The 18,830-nt window shown below is 42.2% G+C and overlaps 1 long non-coding RNA gene and 1 pseudogene across 1 annotated transcript; both read right to left on the reverse strand.

Annotated features, from left to right (window-relative positions):
• Positions 1-3,988: 3,988 nt before the first annotated feature.
• On the reverse strand, positions 3,989-8,106 carry LOC135964548 (uncharacterized). Its single transcript, XR_010577034.1, has 3 exons — positions 7,947-8,106; positions 7,478-7,575; positions 3,989-5,599 (listed from the first exon to the last, which is right to left on the reverse strand). It is a non-coding gene; the product is annotated as an uncharacterized lncRNA (long non-coding RNA).
• A 1,265-nt stretch (positions 8,107-9,371) lies between these two features.
• Positions 9,372-10,205, reverse strand: LOC135964510 (small ribosomal subunit protein uS5 pseudogene; annotated as a pseudogene).
• Between the last annotated feature and the right edge of the window lie 8,625 nt (positions 10,206-18,830).

Consider the following 18,830-nt stretch of genomic DNA (forward strand, 5'->3'; position numbering starts at 1 on the left):
CCTCCAACATCTCTCTATCAGCTTGTTGAAATCCCTTTAACAGCACAAAAATTATTTTATTCCAAAGTTTAATTTAGGCTGGGTGGGTGGGCATAGTGGCTCACACCTGTAATCCCAGCACTTTTGGAGGCTGAGGCAGGAGGGTCACCTGAGCCTAGGAGTTTGAGACCAGCCTGGGCTACAGAGTGAGACCATATCTTTGCAAAAAATAAAAACACTAGCCAGGCATGGTGGCACACACCTGTGGTCCCAGCTACTCAGGAGGCTGAGCAGGGAGGATTGCGTGAGGCCAGGAAGTCAAGGCTTCAGTGAGCTATGATCATGCCACTGCACTCCAGCCTGGGCAACAGAGCAAGATCCTGTCTCAATAAATAAATAAATAAATAGGCTGGGCACGGTGGCTCACACCTGTAAGCCCAGCACTTTGGGAGGCCAAGGCAGGTGGATCACTTGAGGTCAGAAGTTGGAGACCAGCCTGGCCAACATGGCAAAATCCTATCTCTACTAAAAATACAAAAATGCATGTGCCAGGTGTGGTGACTACTCAGGGAGGCTGAAGCATGAGAATCGCTTGAATCTGGGAGGTAGAAGTTGCAGTGAGCCAATATGGCACCATTGCACTCCAACCCGGGCAACAGAGCAAGACCCTATCTCAAAATAATTAATTAATTAATTAATTAATTAAAATAAAATTGAATTTAAAAGACTAAAAAATGTGTTTTTAAGTAACACAGTCATGCGAATAGTCCATAGTAAGGGATAGGCTCACAGTCCATCAGTAAATAGTGATGCATGAGATCCTTTCCTGTTTGATAGCCTGATGAGAATACTGGGAAATACAAAGACTACTGAGTAGGGTAGGAAGCCAACTCAGAGAGCTAAAGTTGCTACTGTTTACCAACTTACTTGGACCAAACAGAAGATGTTAATGGGGATACCTTTAAATATCGTCGCTTGTGGCCGGGCTCAGTAGCTCACATCTGTAATCCCAACACTTTGGAAGGCCAAGGCCGGTGGATCACCTGAGGTCAGGAGTTTGAGAACAGCCTGGCTGACAAAGCGAAACCCCGCCTCTACTAAAAATACAAAAAATAGCTGGGCGTGGTGACATGCACCTATAGTCCCAGTTACTTGGGAGGCTGACGCAGGAGAATCACTTGAGCCCAAGAGGCAGAGGTTGTAGCGAGCCAAGATTGCTGCACTGCACTCCAGCCTGGGCAACAGAGTGAGGCTCGTCCCAATCAATCAATCAATCAATATCATGGCTTGAGACAACACAGCAACATCTCCATAACCCAGCACTTTGTGTTTTAACATAATCCAGCAAAATAAAGGAGTCTCCTTCTCTGCTGGGAGTGGTAGCTCACGCCTGTAGTCCCAGCTATTCGGGAAGCTGAGGATGAGGATCAGTTGAGCCCAGGAGTTCAAGGCTGCAGTGAGCTGCTATGATCATGCCACTGCATTTTATCCCGGAAGAAAGAGTGAGACCCATCTCCAAAAAAAAAAAAAAAAAGAGAGAAAAAAAGTTCATGAATCACTAAAAGGACTCCCTGCAGTAGTTAAGACAAACTTTCATCTTACTAAAAAAGTATGTAATGTTTAAATTACTTTTTAAAACATTACGTTGTAATTATTTGTGTATATGTTTGCCTTCCCCAAAGAGAAGTAAACTTCTCTTCTAAATTGTGTCTTGGGCCGGGCACGGTGGCTCATGCCTGTAACCCCAGTACTTTGGGAGGCCAAGGAAGGCAGATCACCTGAGGTCAGGAATTCAAGACCAGCCTTGCCAAAATGGTGCAACCTCATCTCTACTAAAAATACAGAAAATTAACTGGGTATGGTGGCCAGCGCCTGTAATACCAGTTACTCTGGAGGCTGAGGCAGGAGAATCACTTGAACCTGGGAGGTGGAGGTTGCAGTGAGCCAAGATCACGCCATTGCACTCCAGCCTGGGCAACAAGAGGAAAACTCTGTCTCAAAATAAATAAATAAATAATAATAAATTGTGTCTCCCAAAAATTTGTATGTTGAAGCCCTAACCCCTAATATGTTGGTTGTATTTGGAGTAAAGAAATAATTAAGGTTAAATGAGGTCATAAGAGTGGGGCCCTAATTTGATAGGAGAAACCAGAGGGCTCGCTCGATCTCTCTCCAGCATGCTACAAAATTGAGAAGGCAGCTGTCTGCAAGCCAGGAAGAGGGCCCTCTCCAGGACCCAAATCAGCCCACACCCTGATCTGGACTTCTCAGGCCCCAGAACTGTGAGAAATAGGTTTCTATTGTTTAAGCCCCCTAGTCTATGGTATTTTGTTATAGCAGCTGAGGCTGACTAATCCAGAGGGATTCTATGCTATGTATGTTTCTAGATGTGACACATAGAAGCACCCGGCACAGAGAAGGAACTCACAAAGAGGACCTTGAAATAAGTGAGGCAATATATATTTGTATCTGTTCTTTGTGTTTAAGATCCTCAGACCCTCAGTCTAGCTTGATTCCCTTCTGTCCATAGCACCAAGAAAAATTATCCTTTTCCACCGTTCACAGGAATCTATCTCACCTAGCAAATAACTCAGGACAAATGTTTAAGAGGCTTTCTGTCCTCACTTATTCATTAATCTCCCCTGTCAGCTAGATTCACTGTTTCTTGATTGATACCTTCTCTAACACAGCTATATCCCATCCAGTGGTATGCTGGTAAATGTTTAACAACCAGCTCTTAGGCAGTGGCATGGGCGAGAGACCCGATTGGTAGGTAGCACTTGCCAGTTTCAGTGGCATAGATATGCTTTAATGAGGGCTGATTTCAAGCTACTAGTGTGACTTCATTAAATGCATATTTGAGAAGAGATGAACATAACAGACTCTCACAACCCTACTTTAGCTCACCATTGATTTTCATCGTATCAATAGACAGTGGTTACCAGCATGACCTTGAAGTTGGACAAAGCTAAAATCTAGTCCCAACTCTACTACTGTGTGATGCTGGGCAACTTGTTTAATGTCTCCAAGCATCCATTTCCTTATTCATAAACTGGAGATAATAATAGCTACCTTAGTTCATAAGTATTAAATGAGAGAAGGCATATCAAGTGCTTACCACAGTGGCTAGCACATAGTAGGTGCTTAAGAAATATTAGCTATTTCATGTTCAGAAGGCAGATTTTAAAAAAAGAAATATTAACTACTATCATCGTCATCGTCATCTTTATTAACCCCTACCCTCTGAGGTCACCATTCAGCGCTTACTCAGATCCATAGATATCACCTGCTCATCTGCATGGCTTGCTAGGGGTCACAGGCATCCATACTTCATCTGGTTTATTGTATAATATTTGCATAAACATTAGCGCCCAAAAATCCTGTTTTATTTTTGTTACTCAACTTTAAACTAGTAGGACATAGGTCTGGAATATTTGCCACTGACCATGAATGAGACTAATTTACTTCTGTAACAGGAAGAGAGAAACAGAGCCTGCCATTTGTTGAGTACCTACTTTGTGGCCCACAAGGCCTTGTGCTAGAGATTTTCCCTGTTATCTCAGGTAATCCTCATAACAACCAGGAGATATTAAATATTTGTCTCATTTCTATGGATGAGAAAACTAAAGCTCAAAGAAATTAAGTCACTTGCCTGAGGTCACACAGCTGGTGATAGAAACCCAGGACTCTTCTGGCTGATCCCAAAGACACTCTTGGCAGTGTGCCATGGCACTAACCTCAGTAAGAATACCCAGGTGGTGAGATGACAGGCTAAAGCAATTGAAGAATGCACTGGCTGCCTGCCATACTGGCCAGGCTAGCGAAGGTCTTGGACAATTAAGTCCAGATTAAATTGAAGCATTTTTGCCCATTATTCTAGTTAAGTTTGAGTTAGCCTGCATGTAACAGAAATTCAATTACAGTGTCTTAAGGAAAATTCTTCTTATGTAACAAGAAGTCCAGAAGGAGGCTCCTTTCACTTCCTGATCATCCATTGTTTGTGTGTGGCTTTCTTCTTCATGGTCATAGAGAGCTACCCCATCTCCAGGTATTACATCCATGTTCCAGGCACAAAGAAGGAAAAACACATCTATTCCTAAATATCCTTTTTTTTTTAATAAGGGAAATCATCAATCTCCCAGAATTTTCATCTTGTGGATCTTGCTTATATCTCATGGGCTGGAACTAGGTCACAAAGCCGCTCCTAGTTGCAGGGGACCCAGAGAAAATTATGTCTCCTTAACTGGACACTCTAATTCTCTAAGCACAATTGAGACTCTGTTACAAAGGGAAATGGAGACCACATACAGGAAAAGCAAGCAACAGGGCATACCCTTGCATAGATACTCAGAAAAGCCTGGAGTTTTTCAGGGTTCAAAGGAGCATAGAATCATAGGATGAAAATGGAACTTTGTGATCATTGGTCTAGTCCAATTTCTTGCCTAATGAAGGAATTACTCCTTCAACTTCTCTAACAATGATCACCCAGCTTCTGCTGAATACAGATAAAGTGGCAATGTCTGGATGCTTGGCTATTATATGCAGGAGAACAGGATTTAGGGTCAAAGTGTTCGGGTCACATTTTTCTATTGTGTCAATGGGGGCAAGTCCATCCCTTTTGTCATACGTCTCCTCTACATCTTTCAGATTTTTATCCTTACTCAATTCATTGCTAAAAAAAAAACTTCCCCCCAAAATTTTTAATTGTTTGTTCCATAAAACTGTATCATTAATACTAACATTGATGTGTTTTTGGTTTTTTTCCTGAGACAAGGCCTTGCTCTGTTACTCAGGCTGAAGTGCAGTGGTGCAATCACAGCTCACTGCAGCCTTCACCTCCCAGGCTCAAGCAATCCTCCCAGGTCAGCCTCTCCTGTAGCTGGGACTACAGGCATGTGCCACCACACCCAACTAATTTTCTTAGTTTTTTGAAGATGGGGTCTCACTATGTTGCCCAGCCTACTCTCAAACTCCTGGGCTCAAGCAATGCTCTCACCTTGGCCACCCAAAGCACTGTGATTTTAGGTGTGAGCCACTGCCACAGGCCTATTAATGTTATTTTTAAATGAATCAATAAAAAATTTTAAAAATTTTCTCAGATTTAATTTCTATTGTAGTAAATATCAATAGTTATAATCCATATAAATAAAAGCTCTTTAGGGTTCTCAATAATTTTTTAGGGTAAATGGGGTCCTGATGCCCAAAATTTTGAGAACCACTAATCTAATTCAGAATCCAAAGGGGGATTTTGAGAACTAGTAATGCCGGCCTAAGACGGTAAATCTACTTATTGGGTAAGTGACTCTACAACATTAAAATAAGAATAAGGATGGTGAAGGCCAGGTGCAGTGGCTCACACCTCTAATCCCAGCACTTTGGAAGGCTGAGGCACAGGATCACCTGAGATAAGGAGTTCGAGACCAGCCTGGCCAACATGGTGAAACCCCATCTCTACTATATAAAAATACAGGAATTAGCCGGGATTGGTGACAGCCACCTGTAATCCCAGCTACTTGGGAGGCTGAAGTGTGAGAATCATTTGAACTGGGAGGCAGAGACTATAGGGAGCCAAGGCTGCAGTTGCGCCACTCCAACCTTGAGCGACAGCACGAGACTCCATCTAAAAAAAAAAAAAAGAAGAAGAAGAATGGTGAAAGGATGGTGAAGTAACCAAACCCATGCATTAATTATTTTGTGCTTAGTAATAAGTTTCATAAACATCAAGAATATCCTCGTGAGTTTGCAATTGAAGGTGTTTGGAATGTTCAAGAGAATCTGACATATTATAGAAATTTTCCCTTTTTTTAACTTATTGCAGAATGTGTAACAGAGTTTGGTTACATTTATAAACAGTACTTAAATATTTAATATATACTACATTTAGAAATCTGTATATTAATTTAAATGTGTTTAGATTCACAAGAGCTGTGTAAATGCTTACAAAGATTTTGCTTGTTTCAAACCTAACATTTGCACTATTTGAGATATCAGATACATAGTGTTTTATCAATTCTAGATGCACATTTCTTCCTCATTTTAGCAAATGTGCAAAATGGATCTGCATGTCTTACAATCAATATACGATTGTACTGGTGGCAGTTTCCCTTTCTGGTAGTACATAAAATAATGGTGCATTTTACAACTAGTGGCAGTTTAGATTTGATGCTATAGTATGAAACTTGTAAAAGTAGTTTAAAATGTTTAAGAAAACTCAATAAACTACTTTTATTTAGGGAACTTTAACTTGTTAAATTTATAAATTGATGAAACATGGATTTTTTAATGAAAGCAATTTTTCTTAATTTTTACAAAAATGTGTAACATTTATTAATAAAATAACAAGTTGTAAATTTAACTAAGAGGCATAAGAGAAACAAAAGTCTCCAATTTATAATTCTAATTAATTGGACATTCATTAAATATAAGCAAATATAGGCAGCCCTTTCCATGCATAATTTCACCCTCAGCTAAAAACTCAAAAGATGTCATAGAATGGCATGCAGAATGGGGTAACAATCTGCATTGAGAGTTCTTAGTACCAATGGGTTAAGAAATATATTATTGGCTGGGTGCCATGGCTCATGTCTGTAATCCCAGCACTTTGGGAAGCCAAGGTGGGCGGATCACTTGAGGTCAGGAGTTCGAGCCCAGCCTGGCCAACATGGTGAAACCTCATCTCTACCAAAAATACAAAAGTTAGCTGGGTGTGGTGGCACATGTTTGTAATCCCAGCTACTGGGGAGGCTGAGGTGGGAGGATCACTTGAACCCAGGAGGTAAAGGTTGCAGTGAGCTGAGATCATGCCACTGCACTCCAGCCTGGGCGATGGAGTGCGACTCCATCTCAAAAATAGTAATAATAAATTAGCTGGGTGTGGTAAGGCACACCAGTAATCCCAGCTACTCAGGAGGCTGAGGCAGAAGGATCACTTGAGCCCAGAAGTTCAAGTGAGCTACGATTGTGCCATTGCACTCCAGTCTGGGCAATAGAGAAAGCCCCTGTCTTTAAAAATGTGTGTGTGTGTGTGTGTGTGTGTGTGTGTGTGTGTGTGTGTGTGTGTATATATAATATATATATAGGCCTTACACAAACTTTTGGACTTTTTTTCCATAACAAAAATGTTATATACAAGGAGTCCAACTGCCCTGGATAATATGTGGTGAGTTTACAAAGGTTATCCTAGGGGAACACTCATTGTAAGCACTACAAAGACAGAAGAAAATCACCTTACTAGAGGAAATTCTCTGACTGTAATGGTATTACCTACAAAAGCAAGAAGCAAGCCAATGAGAACACCTTGGTGTGAACCCCTTGGCTTGCCTGTAGTTAATAATATTACCGGGGCCGAGCACAGTGGCTCACACCTGTAATCCCAGCACTTTGTGAGACTGAGGCGGGTGGATAACTTCAGTTCAGGAGTTCAAAACCAGCCTGATCAACATGGTGAAATCCTGTCTCTACTAGAAATACAAAATTAGCCAGGCGTGGTGGTGCATACCTGTAATCCCAGCTACTTGGGAGGCTGAAGCAGGAGAATCGCTTGAACCCAGGAGATAGAGGTTGCAGTGAGCCAAGATTGCACCATTGCACTCTAGCCTGGACAACAAGAGCGAAACTCTGTCTCAATAATAATAATAATGATAATATTACCTGCCATACAGGTTATCAAGCTTGAGTCCTTCTCTGTTCTCATATCCAATCAACAGCCAAATTTTGGTTCTTTGTTTCACAGAGCTTGTCTCTACCCTTCCCACCCCATTCTCACAGCCACCATGACACAATCCAGCCTTTATTCCTTCCTATGAAATGCCTTCTAATTATGGAAACATTTAAAAGTTCAAAATCTAAGTGTGACGGGCATCTCTCTCGATTATTACAAAATTTAATTTAAATAAAAGGTTTGTTTTGCTTTTTTAAGGCGTTATCTATTTTGTCTTCAGCAGATCCCTAAAGAACTAATACAGTACCTGTATGTGGAAACACTATCTTAAGAGTTCTGCAGTTCTCTTTGCAACGCCCAATCTTTGGTCTCCTGCTGGGACACCGGTCCTTCCAATGTCCATCCACTGTCCCTTCTAAAGCGTCAGAGCAGAAGACTCAGGCTGCCCTCACAGTTGCTCTCAGAATGACCAGCTCAGCCTCTCCAGCCAGGGTCAGAACACCCCAACAAGACCTTCACAGCCAATCAGCTGTTTCTTCTGGCTCCCTTTCAGTCCCAATCTGTAGTCTGTTTAAAGGACTGAAAGTTAAATTTGAGCCAAAGAAATAGCTAGAAGGTGACAACAGCTAAGTCCCCACGGCTTTAAATAGAGTGAGCCGTGTAAGGAGAAGCCTCCCTGGAGGAGCCTACCCGATGAAAGGGATCTCAGGAAAGTCACTGTCTGTGCATCATTCACGCGTGCACGGGAGTCAAAGGCCAGGGCGCAGCCAGTTTAGGAAAACAGTGGAGGCAGCAGTGTCTGGCTTTGCTGGGAGACAGATTACTGTCGTTATAATGTATGGGAAACATTCCATTTGTTATGCCAGAGAAAAAGATATTTCACACAACAAATAAGAGGAATGGATCTATTGGTCAGTTATTTCATCTTACTCCAGGAATTACTGAACTTCAGATAAATGATTCTTCATCGTGGAAGATATTTGTTGCCAAAGAGTCCTCTGAAGATAAGGCCAGGCAGGCCTTAAATGTGTGAAGTACAAATGTGTAAAATAGAAGTTAACAGGTGAGTGCACCCCCACCTAAAGGCATTCAGATTTTAAGATATTTGAAAACATTGATCTGGTCATACAAAACCAAAACATAGCTGTATGCAAATCTGGCACACAGATGCCGGCTTTCCTCTCTGGCTCTCAGGTTAAGCAAAGAGATTATTAAAATAATCAAAGATCTGGAAACATTTTTGTTTCTTTCTTAACTACGTGGTTTAATTTTAGACAGCACGGGTTGACTCCCTGCTGTGAAAGATGAGGTGATTACACTCAAAACAATTTCTCCTACCTACATTTTTCTCCATTTCTCTTCTCATTAATTATAATATATTTTACTTTGCCAGGTTATAAACCATCACATCATGTTCTGTAATTATGATACCCCTAGTTACTTAGTTTTTGTTCCATTTTTAAAAGGGTCTAATGCTCATTTCCAGTTCTTTTACCACTCCTACATTCTTGATTTTGATTCATTTCTTTGGCTGGATTTCAACGTCCAATGGTTTTGTTCGTTAGAGGCTTACTTCTATATCTTTTACACACTAGATTCTAAGTAATACTTTCCCTCTGTCTTTTCATATTTGAGAATGCCTGCTTGTTGACTTTATAACTGAACAGTTTTGTTGGACTACACTTTTTTTTTTAACCGGCTTAATTCATTTTATTTTACTTGTATAAAAACCTTATGTTGTAGCCACAGCTGGAGCCTGGGTCCTCTGCACGTAGACTCTGGGGTGGGTCTTGACAAGGTGGTCAGTGAATTCAGGATAGGGAGACTTGTTGAATCCAGTCTCCTTCCAGAGGTCAGGGGTCAAGTAGCTGTAGGTCTTGGAGATGGCATCAAAGGTGGCCTTGGCAAAGTTGCCCAGGGTGGCAGTGCAGCCCTCAGCTGAGGCGTGCAGTCATGGATACTGGCCATCATCAGCAGCTTCTTAGCTACCAGGGTCGAGACGATGCCAGTGTCCCGGGCGCAGGGATGAGGTGCACCAGCACAGAGCCGCAGCGGCCTGTCAACTTGCAAGGGACGGTGTGGGGCTTGCCCAACTTGTGTCCCCAGTAGCCTCTGCGCACGGGGACAATGGAGAGGTTGGCCAGGATAATGGCCCCTCAGGTGGCAGTGGCTACCTCCTTGGAGCACTTAACACCCAGACCAACGTGGCCATTGTAATCCCCTATGGCCACCAGCGCCTTGAACCTGTTGTGCTGGCCAGCATGGATCTGCTTTGGCACCAGCATAATCTTCAAAACCTCATGCTTGAGAGAGGCCCCCAGGAAAAAGTCAATGATCTCAGACTCCTCGATGGGCAGGGAGAAGAAATAGATCTCCTCCAGGGACTTGATCTTCATGCCCTTGACCAGGCTGGCCCAGCTTGGTGATGGGCATCTACTCCTTGGCCTTGGCCTTGCCTCCGCAAGCTCTGCGGCCTCGGCCACATCCATCCCCAATCATGGCAGCAACCCCGGCCGAGGATGCCACTGCCGCAGCCTCCGCAGAAGACGCCGCGGTTCCCCATCCCAGGGCCCCTTTCTCTCTCCGCTGCCCCCGAGCCATCTACCATTTGGTGTTTTCTCGGAGAAGAAGCGGGCTACACTTTCTTGTCCTCAGAAGTTAGTGGATATTGCTCCATTCCCTTCTGTACTACAAGCCCAGCCCACTTTCCCTCCTTATAGGAATAAGTGTATTAACATGCATAATATATGAGTATTCTATATATAATATATATATTTATGAGACTCTATATAATATACATATTTCTTATTATTTTACAGTCTATGACCTCCATATTGATTGCCTTCCACTTATTTTAATCTCCTTGTCCATTTTCTCTGCATTTACTGATTATTATTGTTGTTGTTTTTATCTTTTTTTTTTTTTCCAGAGACAGTGTGGTCTCACTCTGTCACTCAGGCTGGAGTGCAGTGGTGTGATCATAATTCACTGCAACCTCAAACCCCTGGGCTCAAGCAATCCTCCTGCCTCAGCCTCCAGAGTAGCTAGAACTACAGGCATGCGCCACCCCACCGAGCTAATGTTTTGCAGAGGCAGGGTCTCACTATGTTGGCCAGGCTGGTCTCAAACTCCGGGGCTCAAGTGATCCTCCCACCTCGGTCTCCCAAAGTGCTGGGATTACAGGCATGAGCCACTGTGCCTGGCCCTGCATTCGCTGATTATTGTCAGCATTTCCTCCATGACACTAATTCTATTTTCAGTCATGTCTATCCTGTTCCCTGCTCTTCCTAAATTATTTATTAGATCTATGGTGGCTGTCTTTGGGGTCTCAATTAGTTTCCTTAGCTCTGAAAATTTCTCCATTCTTTTCATTCTGTTATTTTATTACCTCATTTTGGGGCCTTAGTTTTCTAGAATAATAGTACCATAAAATTATCCTATATCTTTTTTGTTTGTTTGTTTGTTTTGAGATGGAGTTTTGCTCTTGTTGCCCAGGCTGGAGCGCAATGGCATGATCTCGACTCACCGCAACCTCCACCTCCCAGGTTCAAGCGATTCTCCTGCCTCAGCCTTCCCAAGTAGCTGGGATTATAGGCATGTGCCACCAAGCCCAGCTAATTTTGTGTTTTTAGTAGAGATGGGGTTTCTCCGTGTGGGTCAGGCTGGTCTCAAACTCCCGACCTCAGGTGATCCGCCCACCTCAGCTTCCCAAAGTGCTGGGATTACGGACGTGAGCCACCGTGCCCCGTCGTTATCCTATATCTTAAAGTACTTCCAGAGGATCTTTTCTGTTTGTTTGGAGGAGGTGTATTTTCATTATTTTAAAAGCTATTTTTCACCTTTAAACACTTGTCTTTTTACACCATGTTTTGTCTTCTTTCTTTCTTCTTTTCTTCCTCTTTTTATTTTTCTCATTCTTCTTCTTTTCCTTCTCCTTCTTTTTCTTCCTGCTCTAATGTGTTTGCTTACTTGCCTTGCCTTTATTTCTTCCATTCTTCTTTTAAATTACATAGCTCTGGCCGGGCTCAGTGGCTCACACCTGTAATCCCAGCACTGTGGGAGGCCAAGGCAGGTGGATCACCTGATGTCCAGAGTTCAAGACCAGCTTGGCCAACATGGTGAAACTCCGTCTCTACTAAAACTACAAAAATTAGCTGGGCATGGTGGCACACTCCTGTAATCCCATCTACTCAGGAGGCTGAGGCAGGAGAATTGCTTACACCTGGGAGGTGTCAGTTGCAGCGAGCCGAGATTGTGCCACTGCACTCCAGCCTGGGTGACAGAATGAGACTCTGTCTCACATGGAAAAAAAAAAAAAAAGAAAAATTGCATAGCTCTGTACTGATTTGACTTCTCATTGGGTCTGATATAATGTTTCCACATTAATATTCAGAGCCAGTCTGTCTGCTTCATTTGGAGCTATTTAAGTTGTTGGTGTTGCTTTCAATCCACTTATCTTTAGCCTGAGGACATGGTGAGGGTCATGTGAAGGGAGACCCACAGTAGGTCAAGAGGAGCTCTGATTTCTCAAGTCCAGTTAAACATCCTGTACCAGTGCCCCCTGCCGCCCCCCGCCCCCCCCCCCCCGCCCCCGCCCAGCTAGCTGTGGGTATATCCGTCTTGTTCTTCTAACTCATCACAGAGACCTGGAAAGATGGGAAGCCAGGGAGGCCCTTCCTGCCTCTGTCAGGCCCGGAGGGGTAAGCAGGGTCTGCCACACTTGAGGCATTTCCTTTACTTTTCCCAGGGCCACCTACTCACTCCTTCCAACTGTTTCTTTCTAAATTGGAAGACATTCATAAAAATTATCAGAGTTCTCAGCATTATTCCTGAGGGGTGGGTGTGAAAAAAAAGCTACCCCAACAATATCACTTTCCTTGGCTCTCACTTTTTGGAGTTTATGGTGTAAAGTTGTTCTCCTTTGTTTTTTGTTTTTTCACTACTTCTGTTTATTTCATTAAATTTGGAGGCAGATGATTTAATCTGACTTTATTTTGCCACTTGCATTCAGAGATTTCTTTGCTTTTTATACTGTCAAATTTTATATACTTACATAATGTAAGGATACAAAATACCTAGAGAACTATTACCAATACATAACTTTTTTAAAAGCAAAAAATCTCCATTCTGTTTATTGCTCTTAAATAAACGTTCCTCAGAACTGCTACTGTGTGACAGTTAAAGAGCCAGCATAGACCTCAGCCCCCAAACTCCGGACCCTGACGGACCTGTGTTTAAGATCCCAATTCTGCCACTTGCTAGTTGTGGGATAACTGACCAAGTTACCTAATGCTCAGTTACTTTTAATGGCAAAGCCACAATTACTTTTGCACCAACCTAATATTAAAAAGGGGATGATAATAATACCTACCTCATCAGTTGTGAGGATTAAATGAAATAATGCACACTAAATGCTTGCCACGGTGCCTGGCACGGAACCCACCTATTTTCTAGGTTTTGCATGCTGCTTCCCCTTTCCGTGACGCAGGCCATGGAAAAGAAATGTTTTGAATTAAAGGAACCTTAAAGGTTATCTTATCCAAGCCTCTCACATCACAAAAAAAGAATTAAGATCATGAGAAATTGCATCAGATATATTATACCTACTCCTCAATACCGTGACACTGGAATTAGATTCTTGATCAATGGACATGAACATTCTGATCCTTGTGAAGGGGCGTTTCTCGTTGTAAATTATTAACTAGATGTCCAATTTATTAAAAACACAACCAAATCATTTCAACAGGACCTGTGACAACAACCTGAGACCTCTGAATCTAGGTCCAGTGTACTCTCCACTAATTGACAGCTTCACTTATATTATTAAAGGAACTATCTTCAATCCCATGAAGGATGACAAAAATATTTATATAAAGAAGTGTAAAATTTTAAAAATAAAGAATTAGGCCAGGTGCAGTGGCTCACGTCTGTAATCTCAGCATTTTGGGAGGCTGAGGCAGGCAGATCACCTGAGGTCAGGAGTTCGAGACCAGCCTGGCCAACATGGTGAAACCCCATCTCTACTAAAAATACAAAAATTAACCAGGCATGGTCGCGTGTGCCTGTAGTCCCAGCTACTCAGGAGGCTGAGGCAAGAGAATTGTTTAAACCTGGGAAACGGAGGTTGTAGTGAGACGAGATCGTGCCACTGCACTCTAGCCTGGGCAACAGAGCGAGACCCAGTCTTAAATAAATAAATAAATAGCCAGGTACAGTGGCTCATTACCTGTAATCCCAGCAGTTTGGAAGGCTGAGGTGGGAGGACTGCTTGAGCCCAGGAGGACTGCTTGAGCCTGGGTGTTCAAGACCAGCCTGGATAATACAGCAAGATCTTGTCATCACTAAAAAAACAAACAAACAAAAAAACACCTTAAAAACAAAACTTAGCTGAGCGTGGTGGTGCCCCGGCAGAAACATGCCTAAGCCGGGGAGGCAGAGGTTGCAGTGAGCAGAGATCATGCTGATGCCCTCCAGCCTGGGCAACAGAGCAAATACCCTGCCTCAAAAATAAATAAATAAATAAATAAATAATTTTTATAAAAAGAAATAAAGAAATTTTATTGGGGTTTTTAAAAGTATGTTAAAGTGGATAAGGAGACATATCATTAAATATCCAAACTATTCAAAAGATACAGGACTCTCACAGAGATACACTAAGCTTGTGAAGGCTTAGCTACTAAAAAGAAGGAAAAGATATAGATATAGATATAGATATAGATATAGATATATAAAGATACACTAAGCTAATGAAAGTCTTACCTTTGTCCATACCCACTAGTATAAAAGTTTTAACACAAATTTATAATTCATCATAAGATATTCATTTAAAGGTCACAGAACTAAAAATGTAATGTAATTAGCTCAAAAAAAGTAATGAATCCTTAGAGGAAAAAAATATTTAATATATTAGACCACGGTGACTTGCACCATCCTAATAATGTACATTACCTCCAACCCAGATGTTCTTAGCCTAAAAGATGTCAGAGAAGGAGCAGCCTTGGGGAATACATTTCACTACATAAAGCTCCTGTGCCACTCAAGCCTCTTTGGCGCACAGCCACCAGGTGCTCTTCTTCGTGCAACACGACACTCAGACCCTGCCCTCCTCAGCTCACACCCTAAAAATGGCCCCTGGTTGTTCAGATTGTATTGTTGCTGATATTCTTGTCTCACTATTCCAGCATGAAATATAGATGCCATTAATTCAAATTTGTCTTACTCCTAATGTGACAACCAGTTAACCAGATAAACAGGTCAGCTTTAAATGGTTAAGAGATAAAGGAAACTAAGGCCAGGTGCGATGGCTCACACCTGTAATCCCAACACTTTGGGAGGCTGAGGCAGGTGGATCCCCTGAGTCAGGAGTTCAAGGCCAGCCTGGCCAACATGGCGAAACCCCATCTCTACTAAAAATATAAAAATTAGCTGGGTGTGGTGGCGGGTGCCTGTAATCCCAGCTACTCAGGAGGCTGGGGCAGGAGAATCACTTGAACCCAGGAGGCGGAGGTTGTGGTGAGCCAAGATCACACCATTCGTACTCCAGCCTGGGTGACAAGAGTGAAACTTCATCTAAAAAAAAAAAAAAAGAGAGAGAGAGACAGATAAAGGAGACTAGACATACAACATCCCACTCCCTTCCCCTCTCTGGAAATATATATGAGTAAGACTGACGCTTTCAGATATGGTGTCTTCACCTTTATTGCTTAACCTAAAGAAATGCCTTCAGTGGTTAAGAAAAAAAAAAAATTCTTGCTACAGGAGGCAGAAGAAAGCCATGGCATCTCATATTTGTTAGAGGTAACTGAGGGCTATAGTAGACTACTACAATAAACATGGGCAGGGCATGGTGGCTCATGTCTGTAACCCCAGCACTTTGAGAGGCCATGGTGGGAGGTACCCTTGAGGCCAGGAGTTCAAGACCATTCTGGGCAACATGGTGAGACCTTGTCTCTACAAAATTAAAAAATTAGCCAGGTATGGTGGCACGCATCTGCGGTCCCAGTTACTCGGGAGGCTGAGGTGGGAGGATTGCTTAAGCCTAGGAGGTCGAGGTTGCAGTGATCTGTGACAGCACCACTGCACTCCAGCCTGGGTGACAAAGTGAGACCCTGTTTCAAAAAAAAAATATATATATATATACACACACATATATATATATATAGAATATGTCTGGGTGAAATTTGGAGTACTCCTCAAAGAAGCCCAAACATATGGTTACTTAGTCCTGGTCTGTCATCAAACATCCAAAGCCACAGTACCTCTAGTATTGCAGGAGATGGCCACCCGCAGGTACTCCCTTACCGCCTGCTGAGGTTCTGCTGCTCCCAAATGGACTACAGCAGAGAAGTATTATGTGATTTCATTTTCCTGCTATGCTAGGACCCCTGACCTTTCTGATCATCCTTTTCTCTGGGCCACTTGGACCCAGGCTGGGACTCCATGCTTCTTGGCCCTTCACTTGCTCACAGGCTGCACTCTTCTTCCCCTTTCCAGTCAGGGGTGACAATGCTGCAACTGAGCATTGACCAGGAGACTGGAGAATGCTCTGACTAAGGTGAGCATTGGCACTGCCTGACAACAGTGACTTCCCTGAGCTCAACGTACTTTCTAAGGCTCGACAGAGATACCCTATTTAGAAAGTATTGAAATCCACTACATTCTACACTTAACTGAAACGCTGGCCACTCAAAGCCTCTAGCTTTCTCAGAAATGCTGATTCAACCATAAAATTTCAGAACAACAAATAAGCCAGAAATTTCCACACAAATAGGTTGTTCATTACTTTCATGTAAAGTTATGTGACTCTTAAGTGAATTCAAAGGCCAAATCTTTGAAAGTCAAGATCCATAAAATAAATAAAAGAGTTAATTATACTTCATCGCTTACACTTAGTTTTTGACAAAATATTTTCAGCATTTGCTGATGATGCATAAGGTTGCTTTTGTTTTCTTCTTCACAATTGAACATGCAGTCGAGCAGCTTAGTCAAACAAGCAGTAATTTGAGACTAAAGAGTCATAACTTTTGGCATGCCAAATTCATAGTTCACGTATTCCCTTAAGAAATATAATTCATAGCCAGGCATGGTGGTGTGCACCTATAGTCCCAGCTACTCAAGAGGCTGAGGTGGGAAGATGGCTTGAACCCAAGAGGTTGAGGCTGCAGTGAGCCACGATCCTGCCACTGCACTCCAGCCTGGGCAACAGAGCAAGACCCTGTCTCAAAAATATAAATAAATAAAATAAAATAAATAAACAGAGCCAGGCTGGGTGTGGTGGCTCACACCTGTAATCCCAACACTTTGGGAGGTCAAGGCAGGAGGACTGCTTGAGGCCAGGGGTTCAAGAACTAGCCTGGGCAACAAAGCAAGACCTGGTCTCTACAAAAAAAAATAATAATAATTAGCTGGGCCCACTGGGGAGTGCCTGTAGCCTCAGCTACCTGGGGGGCTGAGACAAGAGGATCCTTTGAGCCCAGGAATTGGAGGTTGCAGTGAGTTATGATTGTACCACTGCACTCCAGTCTATATGACAGAGTGAGACCCTGTCTCAAAAAGAAGAAGAAGAAGAAGCTAGTTATTTAAAACTAAGCTGCTCGACTGCATGTTCAATTGTGAAGAAGAAAACAAAAGCAACCTTATGCATCATCAGCAAATGCTGAAAATATTTTGTCAAAAACTAAGTGTAAACGATGAAGTATAATTAACTCTTTTATTTATTTTATGGATCTTGACTTTCAAAGATTTGGCCTTTGAATTCACTTAAGAGTCACATAACTTTACATGAAAGTAATGAACAACCTATTTGTATGGAAATTTCTGGCTTATTTGTTGTTCTGAAATTTTATGGTTGAATCAGCATTTCTGAGAAAGCTAGAGGCTTTGAGTGGCCAGCGTTTCAGTTAAGTGTAGAATGTAGTGGATTTCAATACTTTCTAAATAGGGTATCTCTGTCGAGCCTTAGAAAGTACGTTGAGCGCAGGGAAGTCACTGTTGTCAGGCAGAAGAAGAAGAAAAGAAGGAGGAGAAGGAGGAGGAGGAAAGAAGAAAGAAGAAGAAGAAGGAAGAAGAAGAAGAAGAGGAGGAGGAGGAGGAGGAAGGAAGAAGGAGAAGAGGGAGAAGGAGAAGAAGAAGAGGAAGAAGGAGAGAGAAGAAGGAGAAGAGGGAGAAGTAGAAGAAGAAGAAGAGGAGGAAGGAGGAAGGAGAAGAGGGAGAAGGAGAAGAAGAAGAAGGAAAGAGAAGAAGGAGAAGAGGGAGAAGGAGAAGAAGAAGGAGGAGGAGGAGATGGAGGAGGAGGAGGAATAAGGAGGAGGAGGAGAAGAAGAAGAAGAAGAAGAAGAAGAAGAAGAAGAAGAAGAAGAAGAAGAAGAAGAAGAAGAAGAAGAAGAAGAAGAGAAGAAGAAGAAGAAGAAGAGAAGAAGAAGCAGAAGCAGCAGCAGCAGCAGAAGAAGAAGGGGGAGGAGGAGAGAAGAAGAAGAAGAAGAAGAAGAAGAAGAAGAAGAAGAAGAAGAAGAAGAAGAAGAAGAAGAAGAGAAGAAGAAGAAGGAGGAGGAGGAGGAAGAGGAGGTGGAGGAGGAGGAGGAGAAGAAGAAGAAGAAAGCAGAAGTGACATGCAACTTCTGGGTTGTGCCCCCTTAAATGGATAACGTATCTTTTTATTCTACTTTGTCTTCTCCCATCTTGCTGCCTGGAACTTGGACATGGCAACAAACCATCTAGGACCAAGCAGATGAGGCTAATATTTTACGGACGCTTGAATGGCAGCATGGAAGAGCCAACATATCAGCATTATTTGAGAAAGGAATCAGACTATTAAATGAGAAATAAAATCATTTTTTATTATTTTTACTCTACCCCTGAGTGACAGATTAGAGAAATAATATTCTATCCTATTTAAATTTTTGCTGTCTTTGTTAAAACAGCTAAATCTGTATCCTAATTGAAATATCTTGCAATTTCAATGTCACATTTAGAATTCATGTTTTTGTTACTAATTGCTATTTCATTTTCACTAATTGTTACAGAGTATTTAAGGCAAGGAGCAATAAAACATTCAAAAAATTATACAAATTTCTGTACAAAGAGAGATGGTAACTTTACTAAAATTGATGGGCATTAACATGACGCAATAGTTCAAAATGGTCATTATATCAGCTAATTATAAAAGTTCTAACCCAATGATCAAATCCTTTTC

The sequence above is a fragment of the Macaca fascicularis genome, chromosome 8 (assembly GCF_037993035.2).
Source record: "Macaca fascicularis isolate 582-1 chromosome 8, T2T-MFA8v1.1".
In the NCBI taxonomy this organism is placed as follows: Eukaryota; Metazoa; Chordata; class Mammalia; order Primates; family Cercopithecidae; genus Macaca; species Macaca fascicularis.